We start from the raw sequence: 19092 nt of genomic DNA on the forward strand, positions 1-19092 counted from the left end.
AAACTTGAATTGTTGTAGCATACAGAACATACCTCATTAGCATTGAAGACTGATGTGAAAATTTACTTTGTGGTTGTGTTGGCTTCCCACTCACTTCAAAGCAGAGCTCAAAGTCTTGATCCTAATAAAACCACTAGTAATAAGATTGCAGAAGTATTCAATACACTCAGCGAAGGTTAGAGTTTCTATTGCTTTCTATTCCCATAATTCCCATAACCAGGTAAATGGTTAAATTCTTGAAAGAGCTCACTCTGTTGGCCTCTGAATTGTAGAAAATTTGGATGCTAAACAGTTCTAAGTACCTGCCATTTATTCAGTGGGCCTGCATGGGAGCTGAAGCCTTGTGAAAACTCAGTCTCTTATTATATTTTAGCAGACAATTTCTAAAGTCCCTTCCAGATCCAATTCATATTATTTGTATCCTTTATGGAAATCAAATTGGACTCTAAGCACATTGGCACCTGCTTACCTTAGTGATTATTTTTGTATAAATATGAAATATGCAAAATTACTGTACTTTACAAAACCAGTATTTTTTGATTGGCAGACATAAATACTTTAAAATGTAATCCTTTCCTTGTAATGTACTGTCTATAACAGAGTGGTTTTTAAAGATTTTATCCACTTGATATAATACAAATATTTCTCATATTAATGTTAATATACTGGTGACACTGACCAAAACTGTACACATACAATATAATCAATTTCAACTCTTTTCTGTTAAAATGATCAAATTGAGATCCCAGTGGAGATTAATCGGCCCCTATCCCCCACAAATTCCATGCCTGATCCCTTGTACTGTATGAGGAAATGGGCTTTACAATATTCTGCCTGACTGCAAACAGCTGGTTATTTCCTACATTTGCATATTTGCCTTTGCTTTAATCTTGTGCTTTTTCACATAAGAAAGAGATAAAAAAAAAAAAGTTTATGATTCTTGTACTTGACTGCCAGCCTTTGTGCCAGCTCTTATATGAGTGAGACATTATTAGTGAACTAAACCCTTTTTGGTAAAAGAGATTATGAGAGTGACAACAATTTTAGAGAGGGCAACACTCCAGTAACCACTATGTGGGCAACAGAGCTGCAGAGACACTGCAGGTCACTTGGCTTTGGCAGGGCTCATTAGTACAGTCGCTGTGATGTTGACTGAGCATGCATAGCTTTTTGAGAAAGAAGATCTGGCAGGGGTCTGCTGAGGCTGTGGAAGACCTTCATGTGGATTCCAAGTATTTGCATACCAATGAATGCAAGCCTTTGGGTCCGGCCAGAAGGAGAAGCCACAGGACAGCTAGTGGCTAGAACCAGTTCAAAAATACATTACCTGTACTGCAATTGTAACATTTATAACAAAGCAGTCCTTTTCCTTAGGCTTGCCAATTCCATGTTAAGTTCCCTAACAGAAAATACATCTGATGTCTGTACATAAAAATATAGATATGTTTGTTCACTCTTCAAGGTTGTATGCTTTAGATCTGTGGATCAGAGATGAAGAACAGGTGGCCACATGGTTTGTAGGATGGTGGTCTCATTTTTAGTTAGCACTTTGTTTTGAAGTAGGTAACATTTTACTTCTCAAAACTTGCTGTCAGAGAAGCAAGTACTCTAGCAATTTGTAAGATGTTGGTAGTGGAAGTCTAAATGCACTTTTAGAGATCTTTAACTTCTTGGTGACAAAACAGAACACAGTTTACACACAAGTACTGATTGCACTGGAGAGAGGAAACCTCCAAATAAACCTCTCCACAGACTCACAAAAAAACTCATGAAGAAAAACTCATGAAGTAGAATTAATTATAAATCAGATATCTTTTTTTTTTTTTTTTACACATGGACTCACCAGGGTTAACTACTGTCTCACTCCAATTATAGGAGGGAGAGGAGATTCTTTTATATATGTATACCTGATGGCGAGATTAAGACACAATGGGTCACTCTCTTTGGAGTGACAGCTTCTGGTTTTTGGACCTCAGCAGGAACTCCTTTGTTCCCATCCTTCAGGCCTTGCCAGCAGATAAGAGGGAGCAGGGAAGTGCCCACTTGTATCTTGCCTTCACAGGATACAATGGTACCATCCTCCAGTCTCCCGTACCAAGCTGGAGTTATTTGGTCACAGGCCAGACCTTCCACCAGTAAACACTTCTAGTCTTTCAAATGTATGCTGATTGCCACACGGCGACACCCACCACTCGCCTTTTAGATAAGTCAGTCTTATTACCAAAAAGGCCTCATAAAGCTTTGAGCTTTGAGCCAGAAAAAAAATAAGTAAATAGAGAGGGGTTCAGAAAACCATCTTTCTAAACTAGTCGTTGCATTTCCCCCAGGCACCAATAAACAGATTGCTGGACACCACTGAGATGATTTGGAGAGCCGAGATGATTTCAAGAACTGAAATGAGTGCAGAGATTCCTTTACATTGCATGGGTCCCAGGTGCTTCTTGAAACCTATCAGTGTTACTCTGACAACTCTTGAGTAATACAGAACTCTGTTTCTTTGGGATCCTCAGTTTTTAGTCCTCTTTGGAGTTATGATGACCCTACTCTTTCTGCAGTTTATTGGGGTAGCTACATAAGTTCAGTGGCCTTTTGAGTGTAGCACGAAGTTAACATGGATTTATGTCTTTTATCAAATGAGGGGTTGCACATTGCCAGCCTCCCAGAAAAAAAAGACATTTGTTCTGGTACATCTCTTTTTTTGTATTTTTCTAGATAATCATTGTTTAGATGAGATATAAGAACCTGCTTTTTCTAATCATTCTGAAAATAACTTAAGTTGTTGAACAGTAATACAAATGAAAATATAACATATATTTTTGAGTGAAATAATTGATACAGGATTTTAGTGGACTAAGCATAAAAGGAGCCATCAAAGCTGAAGTATGTGTGCAAGAACATATCATTACTTCAGCAATGAGTACAATTTAAGATGAAATATATTCTAGTAACAATGTGGTATGTATTTATAAAATATTTATATTCTATGGGATACATTTATAGCTGAAAAAGTACCGATAGTTATGCAGTTCCATCAAATCTCTAAGATTATTTGAAGTAAGCAGATTCCTTGAGAACTAGATACCAATCAGGATATAAAATCTATAAAAAGTAAGAGGAAAAGAACTAAGGCCAAAAGCACTTTTCACCTTTTGCAAGGTAAGGTATAGACATATTGAGCTAGGTTAAAAACCATTTCTGAAGTTACAGAAATCAGAAGAAAAATGTGCTGAAGTCTAATAAGGATCATAAACTCCTCATTCAACAGTTCCCAGAGTGCAGTGCATGAAGTAGAATAAGTGTCTGCTCTAATGATGCTCATTAAAATTTCTTAGGTAATGTTCTGAGTACTTCTAAGTGTCTCAGGGTCTGAAAATTGCTTAGCTGATTATAAACTTGTCATGTTGAGATTTTCTGAGATGTTTTTACTTTGAAATACCTCACATTCCTCAGGTGGAAAGGAAAGGTGGTTATTCCAAGAACATTTTGAATGTCGGGAATAAAAAACAACTCTATAAACATCTGGGTTGTGGGGAATAGTACTATAAATTTTGGACTCACATTCTAAAGCAAAAACTGCAAGAATTTGTCAGTTAGACTTGTGTTATAGTGTAGCATGATATATGTTAAATTACGTTAACTAGAAATATGTTTGTTTTCTCATCCAGTAACTGTAGCTCATAAACTATTGAAAATGACTTAACTTTTCATTCATGCACCTTTTTCCTATTTATAAAACAAGGATTTTAAACATATAGAAGAACAGTCTAGCATACTTAAGATTTCATTGCTCTTATTCCAAGATAAGGAAAGGATCTTCTTCTAAAAGTAAAAAGAATCATAGAATGGTAGAATCATAGAATATCCCGAGTTGGAATGAACCCACAAAGATCTTTGAATTCAACTCCTTGCTCCACACAGGATCACTCAAAATTAAAGCTACATTTCTAAGAGCACTGTCCAAATGTTTATTGAACTCTGGCAGCTTGAGTCCATGACCGCTGCCCTGGGGAGCCTGTTCCAGTGTTCAGTCACCCTCTGGTGATGAAACTTTTCCTGACACCCAACCTGCCCCCCTCCTGACACAGCTCCATGCTGTTCCCTCGGGTCCTGTTGTTGTCACTAGAGAGCAGAGCTCAGAGCTGCCCCTCTGATCCCTGTGAGGAGCTGCAGCTGCCATGAGGCCTCCCTTCAGCTCCTCTGCTCTAGGCTAAACAAAGAGACTTCAGTTGCTTCTTGTACGTTTTCCCCTCCAGACCCTTAACTGTCTTTGTAGAGTTCCTTTGGATTCTCTCTCATACTTATACATCTTTACACTGTGGCACACAAACCTGCACCCAGTGCTGGAAATGAGGATGCGCAGTCACAGAGCAGAACGGGACAAGCCCTCCCCTCACTCGCTGGCAGAGCTGGGCTGGTGCACCCCAGGGTACGGTTGGCCCTTCTGACTGCTGGGGCATGCTGCTGACTTGCGTTCCACTTGGCATCAGCTAGAATCCCCAGATCCCTTTCTGCTGGACTGCTCTCCAGCCTCTCCCATGTTTGTACATATAGGTTCAAAAAGATGGTGGGAGAGAGGTAGGGGACTGTGAAAAGGGAAGAGATGCAGGAAATTAGACAGAAAGCTGCTCAAAAAAGCTGAGATTATATTTGATATTTACACTTTTAAGCAGGAAGAGTACAAAAGAATGACAATTTTAGAAAATCAGTTTGTATATATCTTTGTATAGGCTTTGTCTCCTTATTTCAGTGTTTCCTAATGTTAACTTATTCATATATTTCTATTTATTTCTAGGATGTAATATATGTAACATAATCTATAGTACATTTCTATAGCAGAAATGTTGGACTGTTTGAGGAAAGATGAAGTTGAAGCAGTCCTTGATGCCTAGTACTTGCTCCCTTTCACTTATCCTTTTTCTTTGTACCTTTCCACATGCTCTCTCCCTGAAAAACTCAGAAACATGGTCTTGCTTAAGCTTTAAATTTGTTATACAGTGAAATTCTTATGTGCGTGGTACAAACAGAAACCCGTGATGTTAAGTCCTATGAATACTGTGGAAAGCTTGGCCAGTGACTGACAGGAAATGTTTTTGTGTTTGTTTGTTTTTTTGGTAGTGATTCTTTGCCATCTAATCCACTTAGAGTTTTATACAAACATCAAAATAGAAGGAAGTGCATTTTCTCTGAATTTTGGACTTACTTGCTGTAGAGAGTAATGCCTTTGTAGGAATAAACTACAGTTAGGAAATCCAAATGAGAAGGCTAGAAAGACGTAGACTTGTTCTGTCTTATCTTTGGTTTTCACCAGACCAGAACTCTGGAGCTTGAATGTAAAGGTGTTGCTAATTCCTTCTTTAGAAAGTTGGCAGAGCCAAAGGGAAAGGGAGCCAATAGCCAGGTCCCTGGGAGTTCTTCCATGGTAGACAGTAATCTTAGGTGATAAAGACCCCGGAAACACTTAGCTTGTGGAGTGTGGTCAGCAGAGAGGGTTTGTGGGCATCTTTCAACCACGGCCTGACATTTGTTGGGGGACAGAATTAGCTGTTGTATGTTAGACAAGCAGGTAAGTTTCATAGCAGTTTCAATGCTGATGTAATTTACAGTCAGGCCGGACCAATATAATTACCAGAATGGCTGTGCCTTAAAAATCTTTTTGAGCTAGACACAACAGCATATTTATATCTGGCAATGTTTATATCTAGCTAGAATATACTTGCTGAAAATCCACTATATACAGCTACAGTTGTTTGGAATGTATTAATATAATTCCCTGCCCAGAACAGGAAGAATTTCACTCTGGAACATATAATGTCGGTAAAAGTATTCCCATGAATCCCAGTGGACATTCGATCTGGACTTTATTTCTTATAGATTCAACATCATGTACTGATTTTTAAGATATGGATATATCCGTGGCTAAGTACATAATTCCTACAGAAGTTTTTCACACAAATTAGAACTGAGTGTCATATTTTTTATTTAATTTCTTTATGTTTCTTTTGTTTCTCCTTAAGGAAATAAGTCTTATTCTATCTCAACTTTCCTGCTGTCAGTGAAGAAGCTCTTTTTTCTCATCCTTACCTCTAAATTGATGCAATTTTTCTTCCCTTTACAATCTGATAGGTGGGGTGCTATTCTGCAACTTCACTCTTCTATTCTTTAGATGTCAAAGGATTGCCTTACAGTTAATGAATCCAAAACACAGCATCCAAAGCACTGTTAACAGCAACTTTCTGTCTTAATTCCAAACCATGTTGGAAAAATAGTCTTGTATCATCTGATGCAATTTGAAAGACTGAGCAGGTCACATCTATGTTTCAGCAATCAAAAGTAGTTAATCCCAGAGAGCTTTTGTTGATATATACAAGGTAGGGTTAATTTTTATTCTTTTTTCATATGCACAAAAGAAAACAGACGAGTTATCTACTGTTATGAATACAGGTTTCAGACAGAATGATTCAGACACAGAGGATGCGCTTCTTCCCTCTGTACCCATAGATACAGTAAAAATACTGTAAATTCTCATCAGCCATTGAGATACAGAACAAGGAAAAATTTCAACCAGAAAATAACTAGCATGGAACTAATGATCCTGGGCACTGTTTAAAATGGGCACACTGTGATAAGATCAGGAACCTCTGTAACACACTGAGAAGAATTGTATATTTAAGCCTCTGATGTGGAGCACTACCCAATTGCTCTCACACGTTCTTGTCCTCAAAGCAAAGAAGGTGACAGCAGTGCTTGTTTGCTGACCAAGACCGGAAGTGTTACAGTTTATCTCTAAGATTAAAGTATTACTTATCCCTTTCTGTGAGAAATAGGAGGAAACTAGAAAGCTGTTATGTCTCAGAGGATTTTTTTCAAGTTAAGCCTCATGATACTCAGGACTACTTGTACACCAGATATTTTCTGTGGCACAGTGGCACTAAGAATGATGTCAAACATAGAAATAAATGATACCTGAAAGGCTTGGTATTAGCTTTGTGCTGCCTTTTTCTTATGTACAAATACACTGAAACAATTCCAAACAATTTCAGAAAATTTCATTGCTTTTCATTCTATAGATTGGTCTTCGGGACTTATTCTAAATTGTGCAAAGCAGACACAAAAGCCTTCAATGCAATGGATATTTCAGATATTGAATAATTTTAGGACACACACATGTAAAAAGACAGCCCAAGGGATCATAAGCAACCAGGACAGGCACACAGGACATGGCATGCCAATAGGACATGGCGTAGAAGTTTGCATGGCAGTTTCTCTGGGAGGATGTGCAGGGAGGGCACCTGCTTTCTCACTTCTAGGAGAAGCACTATCATTTCAGTTTGCAAAGACAGGGTGCTGTAACTTGATTGCGGGTTCACAGCCAGGGAGGAGTGCTCTTCACCTCATCCAGAATGGCAGTGGGCACTTGTCCACTTGAAAACGGGTACCCCTTCAGGGAAATCCCCAGAGATATCTGATGCATCCACCCACACAGAACTGGTTAGAAAGGAGACTCGGTGAAAGTGGTCGGTTGCATTGAGCGCCTTGAACTTTCTCCTAGTGATAAGGTAAACACTTGCATGAAGTGTGCATAGGTGAACGATCCTTTATGGCAAGTAGTTGAGTTGCTGGAAGCAGTTAAAAATCTGTGTAATATTAGAGACATCAAGAGAGACATAGGTTGTTTAATAATCTTGTTCCAGTAGTGGATGCCACTGAAGATGAGGCATCTTGGTCTCTAATGACCCACAAAAGCAGGACTCCAGTCTCCATCATCCAGCTTCACAACAAAAAACAGACATGAAACTCTTACAGCTATAGACACCCATGAGCAAGGTCTGCAAGGAGAAACTGTACTGGCAGCCTGCCACACTGTAAAAATAAAGGCCAAATACTTGTGGTGAGTGACTCCCTGAAAAGAGGCACTGACACTTCCCTCTGCTGGCCCGATAAGGAATCTTGAGATGTATGTTGCCACCTGGGAGCCAAAATCCAGGACACTGCTGGGAGGGTGTCACAGGTTGCCAAGAGCATGGACTGCTATTGGTTGTTGCAAAGAAGGACTGGCTGGGGATGTGAAGGTTGACAACATCCTTAGCTTTATCAGGGGGGTGGACTAGATGATCTCCAGAGGTCCCTTCCAACCTCTATGATTCTGTGTGATGTGATATATACTAACTTCTGTCCACTTCATGAAGAATGATAAGGAAAATAATAGAGAATTAATTAGGTATGCATGTTGTAGACTGCATGCCATATGATATAATGTAAAATTAAAAATTCCTTTTCAGTACCTATGGAGGCATGTAGAAATTCCTTTATATTAGACACATACTATGCCTTACAATACAGTCACTAAATTTAAATTCTCTCTTTTTTTTTTTTTTTTTTGGCTCATTGCTACTGTGTTACGGACAGCCAAGTGATGTCATCCTAGTTTTCATATAATTTTGATGCGTGGTTGGCATATTGCAACTCTTCACTGCTTTAAAACTCTATCAAATGATACACACATGAACCTGAAAAGCAATTTCCTTTCCCAGCCAAAACCGCTCATATTTTAATCCTCATTATGTGGTCTTCTCACACACCAGTATTTGGATAGATAAAAATTCTCACATATTGTTGTTTTTTAAAAAACTTTATTTCTGCCCTCAGTTGATTTCTGTTTTTATAGAACCATTTCAAGTATTTCCACTTTACATTTTCCAACATTTTTTCTTCTATTTTTATTATGTTTATATATATGCATATGCCTATATGTACTTTGTTGTAGAATGAGCTTGAGAGTGATAGAGACATCTGGGGTCTGTACTGTCCTAACCAGGTACTCTACAAATGGTGAAGTGGGCATTTCCTTATCCTATGATGCAGTCACAATGACATCCATGTCTTTACTCTGGCATAGAATCATAGCATCATTAAGATTGGAAAAGAACTCCAAGTCCCATTTGAAAGTCAGTGATAGCTGGTTGCTTCTACTGCCCTCTTATCCCAGCTTCAGAGATTACCTATCTTATGTTTAAGCGGTATGACATGCAAGCTATGAAGCATATGATAGTCCCTCCTATCTAGAAATAAGGGTAAATTAGATCACTTAGTTTCTGCTGACTAGTTTATAATTTGATTTGCTGTAAATGACACAAAGTATTTTCAGATCGTTGCTGTATAGTTTCCAAACAGAAAACTACTTTACTTGTAATTACTAGGAACAATACACTGTGCACCCAGAAAAGCTCTTCAGAGGGAATAAGCCTTTTAAATTTTAATTCTTTTTCTGTAATTTTTGAAATGGAAACTAAATACACAAGGATTGAAATAAAAAAAGGCCATTTCATACTTGAAAGACTCCAGAATGTGGTACTGTCTGTTTCTGTGCCCATTAAACACTTTAGGATAGTGCATATCTGACAGATGCATCTTTCTTGATAACTCCCTTGGGTTTTCTGACATTAGAGGACACACTACTTGGTACACTGCTTGCCAGCTTGAATTACTTACTGCTAATACACATCAAGGAGGTATAGTGGTATGCCTTAAATTTGGTGATTTTTTTTTTTTGGTAAAATCATATAGATAGGAAAGAAAAGATAAGAAATACATTTTTTTTCTCTGGTTTTAGGCATTCATTATGCACCATGGATTTGTTTCTGTCTGCACTAATTGTACTTTGTTTCTATCAGAGTGGTAACAAGGTAAGTAAGAAAGATCCTTAATTTGTATAAAATAGTCTACAGATGCTAACAAAGCAGAAGAAATGTAATAGACATCCTGTAATAAACTCCTTAATTTTCTTTGTTTCTTCCTTTTCAGTTAGGTAATGCTGGTCTTAAGACTTCTCATTTTTTTTTGCATTGGTAGAGTCATACAGTAGCAAACAAAGGGGGTAGCACACGTGCTGACTCAACCTAAAGTTTGGTATATGTCCTTGAAATATTTTCCTTGGTTAGGTAATTGACTACAGGTGTGCAGCGTGTCCGCTAAGGGGATTGATGTGGTTTTCTTGGTATATTCCAACATAGCAGCGACAGCAAAACTTTCTGTTTCTCAGTTACTTAAAGTTCTTTGATCTTTTCAATGTAATTTGGTCGCTAGCACTTTAGAGAGAGATGAAGATGAATAGAAGTTATACTGTCATTTCATTTAACTGGAAAATGACAGAAATTATTTAAATGTAGAACACTATAAAAATATGAATACAACTTTGCTTAAAGGTAGCTGTTATCATCTTTGAAGAAGTGAAAAACCTACTTTCTAAATTGCTAGGTTCTCCTGCATATTCTACTGCCATATTCAGTGTTGAAATACCTGGCCTGGAGAGCCATGAATCATATTTTACACTAAGCTGCTCAACCATTTCTTAGTGATGGTTCTAATCATGCCATGCATAATTGTAAATGATTACAACATCTGAACTAAAGCAGGCAAGTTAATAAACCCAATGATGTATTTAAAATCTTTCTATTAAAATAGTACTTAAAGAATTCTAATTGCAAAATACAATATACATATATGCATATATAATAGCTAATCACCACTGCTTTTTATTCTGTTGCTCACTGAATGATGCATTGTGTGCCATTTCCCAGTTATATTTTGTATTTTTATTCCTGTATGTTGTCCAGTGTTTCCAGCAGCAACTGAACAAACAGTCTGTTAAAATTGATTGGAACTGAGAATACTGTATTTATTCAAATCTGGGTGTGTTAATATTAAAAACAGTTTGCAGGTGAAATGATATAGAGCTAGCACAAGAGATTTCAGTATTTCTAGAATTAGGATGAAATTCTGTGATAACAGATTTTTTTTTCATCTCTTTTTGAATGTATTTAAAAGAGAAAAACAATTTTGATCAAACCTAGAAAAGACAGGGAAGTATATGTGTATTTGGAATGAAGTTTGTGAGTCAGTCTCATTACAGTTTTCAGAAAGGCTTTGACTCAACTTCAAGTGAAAATCTCAGGTGTTCAATTTTTTAAAAATTTCTTCTTTATGAAATTACTTTTTAAAATAAAACTACACAGCATTTTAAAAAAAAATTACTTGAAATAATGTCTACAAACTCAAGATAGGTGAGCTGCAAAAGCTTAAGATGACTCAGCCAGCAGTTAAACCTCTGAGAAGTTGCCAAGAGAAGCAACAAGACTTACCAAGAAATCTGAGAGACATCATGGGCTCAAAAAAGACTTGTGCTCTGTGGTTTGACTTGTGCTAAATTTTTTGATCCATATCTTTTGCAAAGAAATGCATCTCAAACTGGGCAAGTAAAGCTTATATTTATACATATAATACATATAAATGTAATATAAATATATTATTTAAATTAAATATATATTTATATATTAGCAGGTGTGATTTCCAAACGGCAGGTGACAATGATGTACCTAAATGAAAGACAATTTTCATCTGTAACCTACATACCCTTAGACATTTCCACTTCACAGCTTCAGGTGGTATCCAGGGAAGTTGTAATCATGTAAACATTTCTTGTACCTGTGCTATGTAACTCTTCAATCGTTATTAGTGGCTCTAATTGGGTAAACGAATGCCTTAGGGTATTACCAGAATTGAATTTCACACCCAGAAGCCAAACTTGAGCTGCATCTAGAGCAAAGAGGTATGCTACTCAATATAAGTTAGAAAGATTCACACCTCATTTGTGCTCAGAGATTCCTGAAAAATTGTTTCTCATTATGGTTTCTTGCTAGAAATCTTCTCAGGTTAAATTTACTTCATAGTACATCATATGACGTTTTACTGTTGCTACTTCAGACTCAGTTATTCATTCTTAATGAAAAAGAAGTGTATTCCTTATTCTAGCTATTAAGACATGATAAGGTTGCTGGACATTCATTACCTAAAGATGACTGTGAATTATCCACCCTAAAACCTAAAGCAGTTGAACATACACTCTCATCACTACATCCCAGGTAGTTTTTTTGTCATTTTTGCAGTCACAAAATAAACTTCCATGACTCTATGAGTACAGGTATTTCTATTGTTTTTTAAATGTCACAAAAAAATCCAAGTTTGAAGAATGCTTTCAAAAGGGAAAAAGCACATTCTGATGAGGATGCCAACATTCTTGCACTAATAGCTGTTAAACACTGCCAGTCACTTTCTAGTTGAGCTCATGTATGAGTCATGGCATAGTCCAAATCCTTTGCCTTTTACCATCTAAACGATTTATAAATCCTGTGAAAACTGAAAATATTTTACCCAACCTTTGGCTCTTATTTAATACAGACCCTCAAATTTTGATATAATTTGTCTCATATCTGCTTATATATTTGATTGATATTTTATTTTTGCTTTCAGAACTTTAGGAAGATGTTTTCTTCCTGGAGGCACATAAATTATGATAGTAAACTCTGTTATCATTATTTTAGATATAAATGTGCCATTAGAATGACGTTTAAGGATGAACAGTTAAAGGATCTACAAATGTCAACTTTCTCCCTTGCATTTAAAATTTAAATGTACCGATTTTCCTTGCAAACCCACTTTATCTTCCTCAGTTTGCCATATGTAAAGATTGATATTATCGTACAGCTTTATTTACACTAAAGAGAAATGACAGGACAAGAATACATTTCCAAAATGCACTCCTACAAAAAAAAAAAAAAAAAAAAAAAAAAAGGAAGGGTTGTTATGCTTTAAATATAAAATAAATTGAGTGGCTGAAAGCCTCCTCTGTTTATATAAATCTGGTACAAGTTTACAAGTTACCCTTGCATTGTACAGCTCTACACAGCTCTAGTATTAGATATATGTATCTTGATGTATATCTTTCTACCTTTCTACTGTAACAAGAAATTCTAATTTTTAATCAGCTGAAACTTTGAAGATTTATATTAATAAATAGACTTTCTTCCCCTAAAAGCACATTATTTACAGAGCTCTGTACTTAACTATAAGTTTCCACACTATTGCCTCCAAAAGGGCTCATTACCATGGCAACATCCTCACAGAAAGCATTTGCACCAAAACCTCTTCCTGTTAATAAAACGGGGAATTACATGAACTTGCTGTTTGCAACCTTTGTCACAAAAATGTTGTCTCTCAATATTAATGTCTGAACCATTCTCAAAAATCTAACACTATGGCATTCTGCTTTTCCCTTTTCAAATTTTACATGTGACTGGTTAGCTATTCCATTCTTTTTTATTGGTGATGGCCTCGCTCATTTGAGAGAAAAGGTGTAGTTGCTAGTCAAAAGATAAAATGCTGAAAGGTTAAGGCAATAAAGTACAATACTGTATTTCATGGTGGAGAAAATTACTTACCTATAATTGTTGTTCCATGAGGAAAAGAAGCATCTGAACATCCATTTCGTAATGGTATTCCTTGACAGTGACCTGGTGTCTCAGTACCAGATTAAGCAGAACACGGGGTAGATTTTCTGAGAGCTTTTGTCTCTGCTTCACCCAAGTAGGCTGTATAAGGAGTCTTGAGAGTCTGAGGGAACAGCTAGAAATTATCCAGTGATTAAGGTAAGAGGAACATATTACTAGCATGCAGCTTTGTCATTTATTCAATCATCTTTATAACATTTAGGGCTTAATTTTGCCTGTGAATATTCAGATAAACATAAAGCCGTGTCCCTTATTGCAGCAGATGGCTATCTCATAGTTCCTCCTTGAAGGTTTTCATTCCCTTAATCCCTATATTTTACTAGTGAATAAGGGCAATCAGTCAGTTTGCCAAAGGTTGTTGTAGAAAAGTAGGCAACAGGTTCCTTTTTCCTGAGATGTTGCTAGGTTTTAATCTTGTTCAGACACTCTTGGGGTTTTTCTTGTTGTTTTGGAAAAGCATTCTGCTAGATACAATTCTTTGAATCCCTACTCACCCAAAGAACAGTTTAGAAATCAGATGAGGTATGAAGTCCTTGATCTTGTACCTCCGTCCACTGCGTGTGCAGCTGAAAGGAAGGTAGCTTTGTGCGAGGGAAACAACACATGAAGTGATTCAAAAGGCAAATTTATTTCTTTGTTATACAAGCCAGGGTGCTATTTTCCTTCTTGGCCACCTGCGCACACTTCTGGCTCATGTTCAGCCAAGCGTTGACCAACACCCCGAGGTCTGTTTCCTCTACACAGTCTTCCAGCCACTCTGCCCCAAGCCTGTAGTGTTGCCTGGGGTTGTTGTGGCTAAAGTGCAGGACCCAGCACTTGGTCTTACTGAACTTCATCTCACTGGCCTCAGTCCAGCTACCCAGACTGTCCAGATCCCTCTGTAGGGCCTTCCTAGCCCTGGGCAGATCAACATTTCCTCCCAACTTGATGTCATCTGTAAACTTACTGAGGGTGCACTCAATCCCCTCATCCACGTCATCGGTAAATATACTGAACAGGATAGGCTCCAATACTGACCCCTGGGGAACACCACTTATGATTGGTTGCCAGCTGGATGTAACTCCATCTACCACCACTCTCTGGGCCTGGCCATCCAGCCCGTTCTTTACCCAGCAAAGAGTGTACCTGTCCAAGCCACAGGCTGCCAGCTTCTCCAGGAGAATACTGTGGGAGACAGTGTCGAAGGCTTTGCTGGAGTGTAGGTAGAGTAGGTCAACAGCCTTTCCCTCATCCGCCACACAGGTCACTCAATGATAGAAGGAGATCAGGCTGGTCAAGCAGGACCTGGCTTTCCCTAATCTGTGCTGGCTAGGCCTGATTCCCTGGTTGTCCTGCACATGTTGTGTGATCTCCCTCAAGATGATCTGCTCCATAACCTTTCCTGGCACCGAGGTCAGGTTGACAGGCTTGTAGTACCCCAGATCCTCTTTACAACCCTTCTTGTAGATGCGAGTCACCCTGGCAAGCCTCCAATCCTCCAGGACCTTTCCGGTTGACCAGGAACACCGATAGATGATGGAAAGTGGCTTGGCTATTACCTCCGCCCAGTTCCCTCAGGTAGGTCCCATTCAGCCCCGTGGACTTGTGACAGTCCAGGTAGAGTAACAGGTTTCTAACAGTTTCCACATGAATCATGGGGAGGTTATACTTCTCCCCATCCAAGACTTCTGGGTCAGGGGGTAGAGTACCCCAAGGATAACTGGTCTGACTTTTAAAGACAGACGTAATGAAGGCATTGAGAACCTCAGCCTTTTCCTTATCTTCAGTGGTCACATTCGCCACCACATCCAGTAAAGGATGGAGATTCTCCTTAGCCCTCCTTTTACCATTCATATATTTGTAAAAACGTTTTTTGTTCTCTTTTACCCCAATGCCCAAGTTGAGTTCAAGCTGGGCTTTTGCCTTTCTAATTTTCTCCCTGCACATCCTAACAATTTCTTTATACTCTCCTTAAGTTGTCCACCCCTTCTTCCACAGGAGGAAGATTCTCTTTTTCTCCTGGAGCTTCAGGAAAAGTTCCCTGTTCATCCACACCTGTCTTCTTCCCCACCAGCTCGTCTTGTGACACAGGGGATAGCCTGCTCCTGTACCTTTAAGACTTGAGGAGTGTGAGGACTTCTTGAGGAGTGACCAGCCTTCCTGGACCCCTTTATCCTTCAGGACTGAATCCCAAGGGACTCTTCCTACCAGCATCCTGAATAATTCAGTCTGCCCCCCGGAAGTCCAAGGTAGCAGTCTTGCTGCCCTCCCTCCTGACTTCACCAAGAATCAAGAACTCTACCATTTTGTGGTCACTCTTTCAAACACAGCTCCTGACCTTCACATCTCACACCAGTTCTTCTCTGTCAACAGCAGGTCTAGTGGGGCAACTCCCCTGGTAGGCTCTCTTACCATTTGTTTCAGGAAGTTATCTTCCATACAATCTTGAAACTTCCTAGACTGTTTCTTCTGTGCTGCTCTGTATTTCCAATATGTATCAGGGAAGTTGAAGTCCCCCTTGAGAACAAGGGCCAGCTGTCTGTAGAACACCCCATATGTCTCTTCATTGTGGTTAGGCAGTCTATAACAAACCCCCACCGGAATGTCCGCTTTGTTGGCCCTCCCCCTGATCCTTACCCACAGAGTCTCAATCTTATCATTCCCAGCCACAAGCTCAACAAAATCAAAGCACTCTAACATACAGAGTCACGCCACCACCCCTCCTTCCTTGCCTATCCCTTCTGAAGAGCTTATAGCCATCCACTGCATCACTCCAGTCATGGCAGTGATCCCACCATGACATAATGACAACTAAGTCATAGGTTGCCTGCCACACAATGGATTCCATCTCCTTCTGTTTGTTGTCCATGCTGCTTGCATTGGTGTAGATGCACTTCAGCTGAGCCCCTTGCCTCACCCCCAGTCCCATAATTGTTCCCCTAGGCTCATCTCAAGCTGGCCTGGTTTTATCCCCTTCCCCCTTCATATGTAGTTTAAAATGCTCTCAGTGAGCCCTGCCAGCTCCTGGGCTAGGATCTGTTTCCTCCTGTGGGACAGGTGTGACTCATTCACAGCCATTAGGCCAGATGCTGAGTAAACTGCCCCACGGCCAAATACACATCACTCTTGCATTTGCACCACCCTCTCAGCCGTGTATTTATAAGATGGGTTTTCCTGCTCCTTTCAGTATCCTTCCCTGCCACTGAAGTGACTGAGGAAAATACAAACTGTACACCCACTCCATCCACTAACCATCCCAGTCCCCTGAAGTCCTTTTTGATAATCCTCAGTCTTCTCTCAGGGACTTCATCGCTGTCAGCCTTGAACTATCAATAAAGGATAATAATTAGAGAGGTGAATCAGACTAGGAAGTTTCCTATAAATATCCCTGATCCGGGCCCCAGGGAGGCAGCACACTTCCATACAGGCAGGGTTGGGCCAACAGACAGGGCCCTCCATTCCTCTCAGAAGGGAGTCGCCTATGACAATCACTCTTCTGTCCTTCTTGGTGGAGGCAGTCTTGAGGTGCAGAGTCAACCACCTCACCCTAGACAACCTTATGGGTGGACCTCCCACTGCATCCTCACTCACCTCGCCCTCAAGTTCCAGAATCTCAAATCTGTTATGCAGGGGCATCTAGGTAACCGAGGAAGGTTGGAATGGGGGTTGCCTGTGACACCAAGCTGGTACCTGTTTGCACTCCTCCTCTTCCCTTAAATCACCTCCCTCTGCTCGACAATGGCAGGGGAGGGGGTCCACCACCATTTGGGGGGTATCATGTTGGTATCTTTCTTGCTTCACCGATCTACCTCCTGCTCGCACTCTCTGATACTCCTTAATCCCGCCTAGTGATGACCATGGCTAAATTTGTTGTCTAGGAGGCAGCCGATAGCTGAGCCGGTCTCCCGAGTGGACAGAGATACCCTCCTTTCTTGCACTCCCTGCTCTCCTACCCTGTGTGAACTGCCCGCACAAAGTGCTGCACCACATCCTTCTGAAGCGTCACATCCTATTTACCCGTCCTGTTTGTACCACTCCTTGGGCTCTCTGCTCCCTAGTGGCAGGTTTTATATGTGCAGGAGGTGATGCTGCCGCTGCTCCTGGCTCCTCCCCTGTGATGTCAGAAAGCCGCTGCCTCACAGAGGACAATGGCGCCTGGCAGGTGCTCAACCCCTCAACTAGCCGAAGCAATTCCCTGCTTCAGTACCTCGCCAAAAAGAGGTAAAGTTCCAGAAAGTTTGTTTCTTTAGATAAATTACATAGCCTGACAAATCTGTTGGCAGGACCAAGGTATTCATAGAATTTCTACTGCAGTCTAGAAGAAGACAGAGCATTTCTTGTATCCTGTAGTTTGTTATGACCCTTTTCCATTAACGATCCATGAACTACCAAAGTCCCACTTTGAGAGTAAAATTATTGCATATTTTCTTTCCTGACCCACTGGACATTTTTATTCAGATTGGATTAGGAGCAGCTAGTGCTGGCTTCCAGATCAGGTTACACTCAACCCCTGCTAGTGCTGGCTGTAAACTTCACTTGTGGTCTGCCCTTCAATTTCTAGTCCGTATGAGCTAACTCAGCCTGTAGTGACTTATGATAGAAATGGATAAAAGATGGTTTGGGTGCATATTCTATGGCTGTAAAAATCTGTAGTGTTTCTAGGATTTATCATTTGACACGATGGAAGACTGCCGCAAAGGTAGAGAGAGTTGTAAGATTGAATATATATTCAGCCTCATGCAATAAATACTGTGAGCACTATAATTGGTGGCAGTAATTTAGTCAAGAATTCTTCAGAATATAGCACATTCTGTTGTGGGAGGACTAACTCTCTCAGGGTGATGGTGATGGGCACTGGCTCTGAAATGCTGGCAGTTAGCTGCACTGTGGGACTCAGGTGACAGCTGTGAGGACCAGATTTGTCGCTGACCCAGATTAGTCACTGCTGGGAATCACATTAGAAAAAATGGAAATCTAAAATTGTAGAAAGCCTAACCATTAAAAATATGTATAATATTTCCTAGGTCCATTTCATGCCAGCCACATAGAATAATAAGAAAACCACAGGTCATCGTTCTTCATGGCTAAAATCACGGCAGTTGTTTATATTCTTCATCTTAAAATTGTCTAGCAGAAATGTTCTGATATGATATCCAACACCAAAATGGAAAGCTCAAACAAATGACTTGTTTATATGATTTTTATACTCTACTTTAGATATCCATTTTCTAATCATTTCTTAATCATAGTGGTTAACACAAGAGAGTGTAATTATTATTGGCGGCACAGATCACTTGTAACAAAATTACATTCTTACTTATTATCATATTACCATAGTTACATTATTGTTACAGAATAACCTTTACTTAATTACTAACCACAAGCAATTATGGGAGATGATTTGAATGTTCTAATTTAGTGAAGATAGCTTGCTTTCCTTTATGAACAACAAAATGCCATCACAGCCAGGTAATAGAACAGCTCACGTATACCAACACACATTTACTGTAGTTCATAAAAGTTCCTTAGGCCAAAAAGTTCCATTCTTCTGCTCCTGCAAAGATGAATGGTCACAATAAAGATAACTTCATGAAAAAAAAAAAAAACTCTGAAAAATAAAAAAATCTGATTCTCTTGATTGCCTGTTAAATCTGTACCTTATACCATGCTGTAATGATGGTTACAGCAATGCACAACACTTCAGAGTATGTATTTTTGGATGAGTTTTTCTTGAAGACAGGTTACAGACTGAAAATTTTCTCTGCCGTTC

At 39.4% G+C, this 19092-nt stretch overlaps 1 long non-coding RNA gene across 3 annotated transcripts in view; it reads right to left on the reverse strand.

The window, feature by feature from the left end:
- Positions 1 to 14069, reverse strand: part of LOC110394603 — a 51593-nt gene extending 37524 nt beyond the window's left edge. For 2 of the 3 annotated variants that reach the window (XR_002435736.1, XR_002435734.1), the window contains exons 1-2: positions 13838 to 14069; positions 13275 to 13446 (exon numbers count right to left, since the gene is read on the reverse strand). This is a non-coding gene — a long non-coding RNA (uncharacterized LOC110394603). Of the gene's footprint in view, positions 1 to 5286; positions 7635 to 13274; positions 13447 to 13837 lie in introns of those variants that run through there. The other variant, XR_002435735.1, reaches the window with a different exon arrangement.

Source organism: Numida meleagris, chromosome 2 (assembly GCF_002078875.1).
Source record: "Numida meleagris isolate 19003 breed g44 Domestic line chromosome 2, NumMel1.0, whole genome shotgun sequence".
NCBI classification, from domain to species: domain Eukaryota; kingdom Metazoa; phylum Chordata; class Aves; order Galliformes; family Numididae; genus Numida; species Numida meleagris.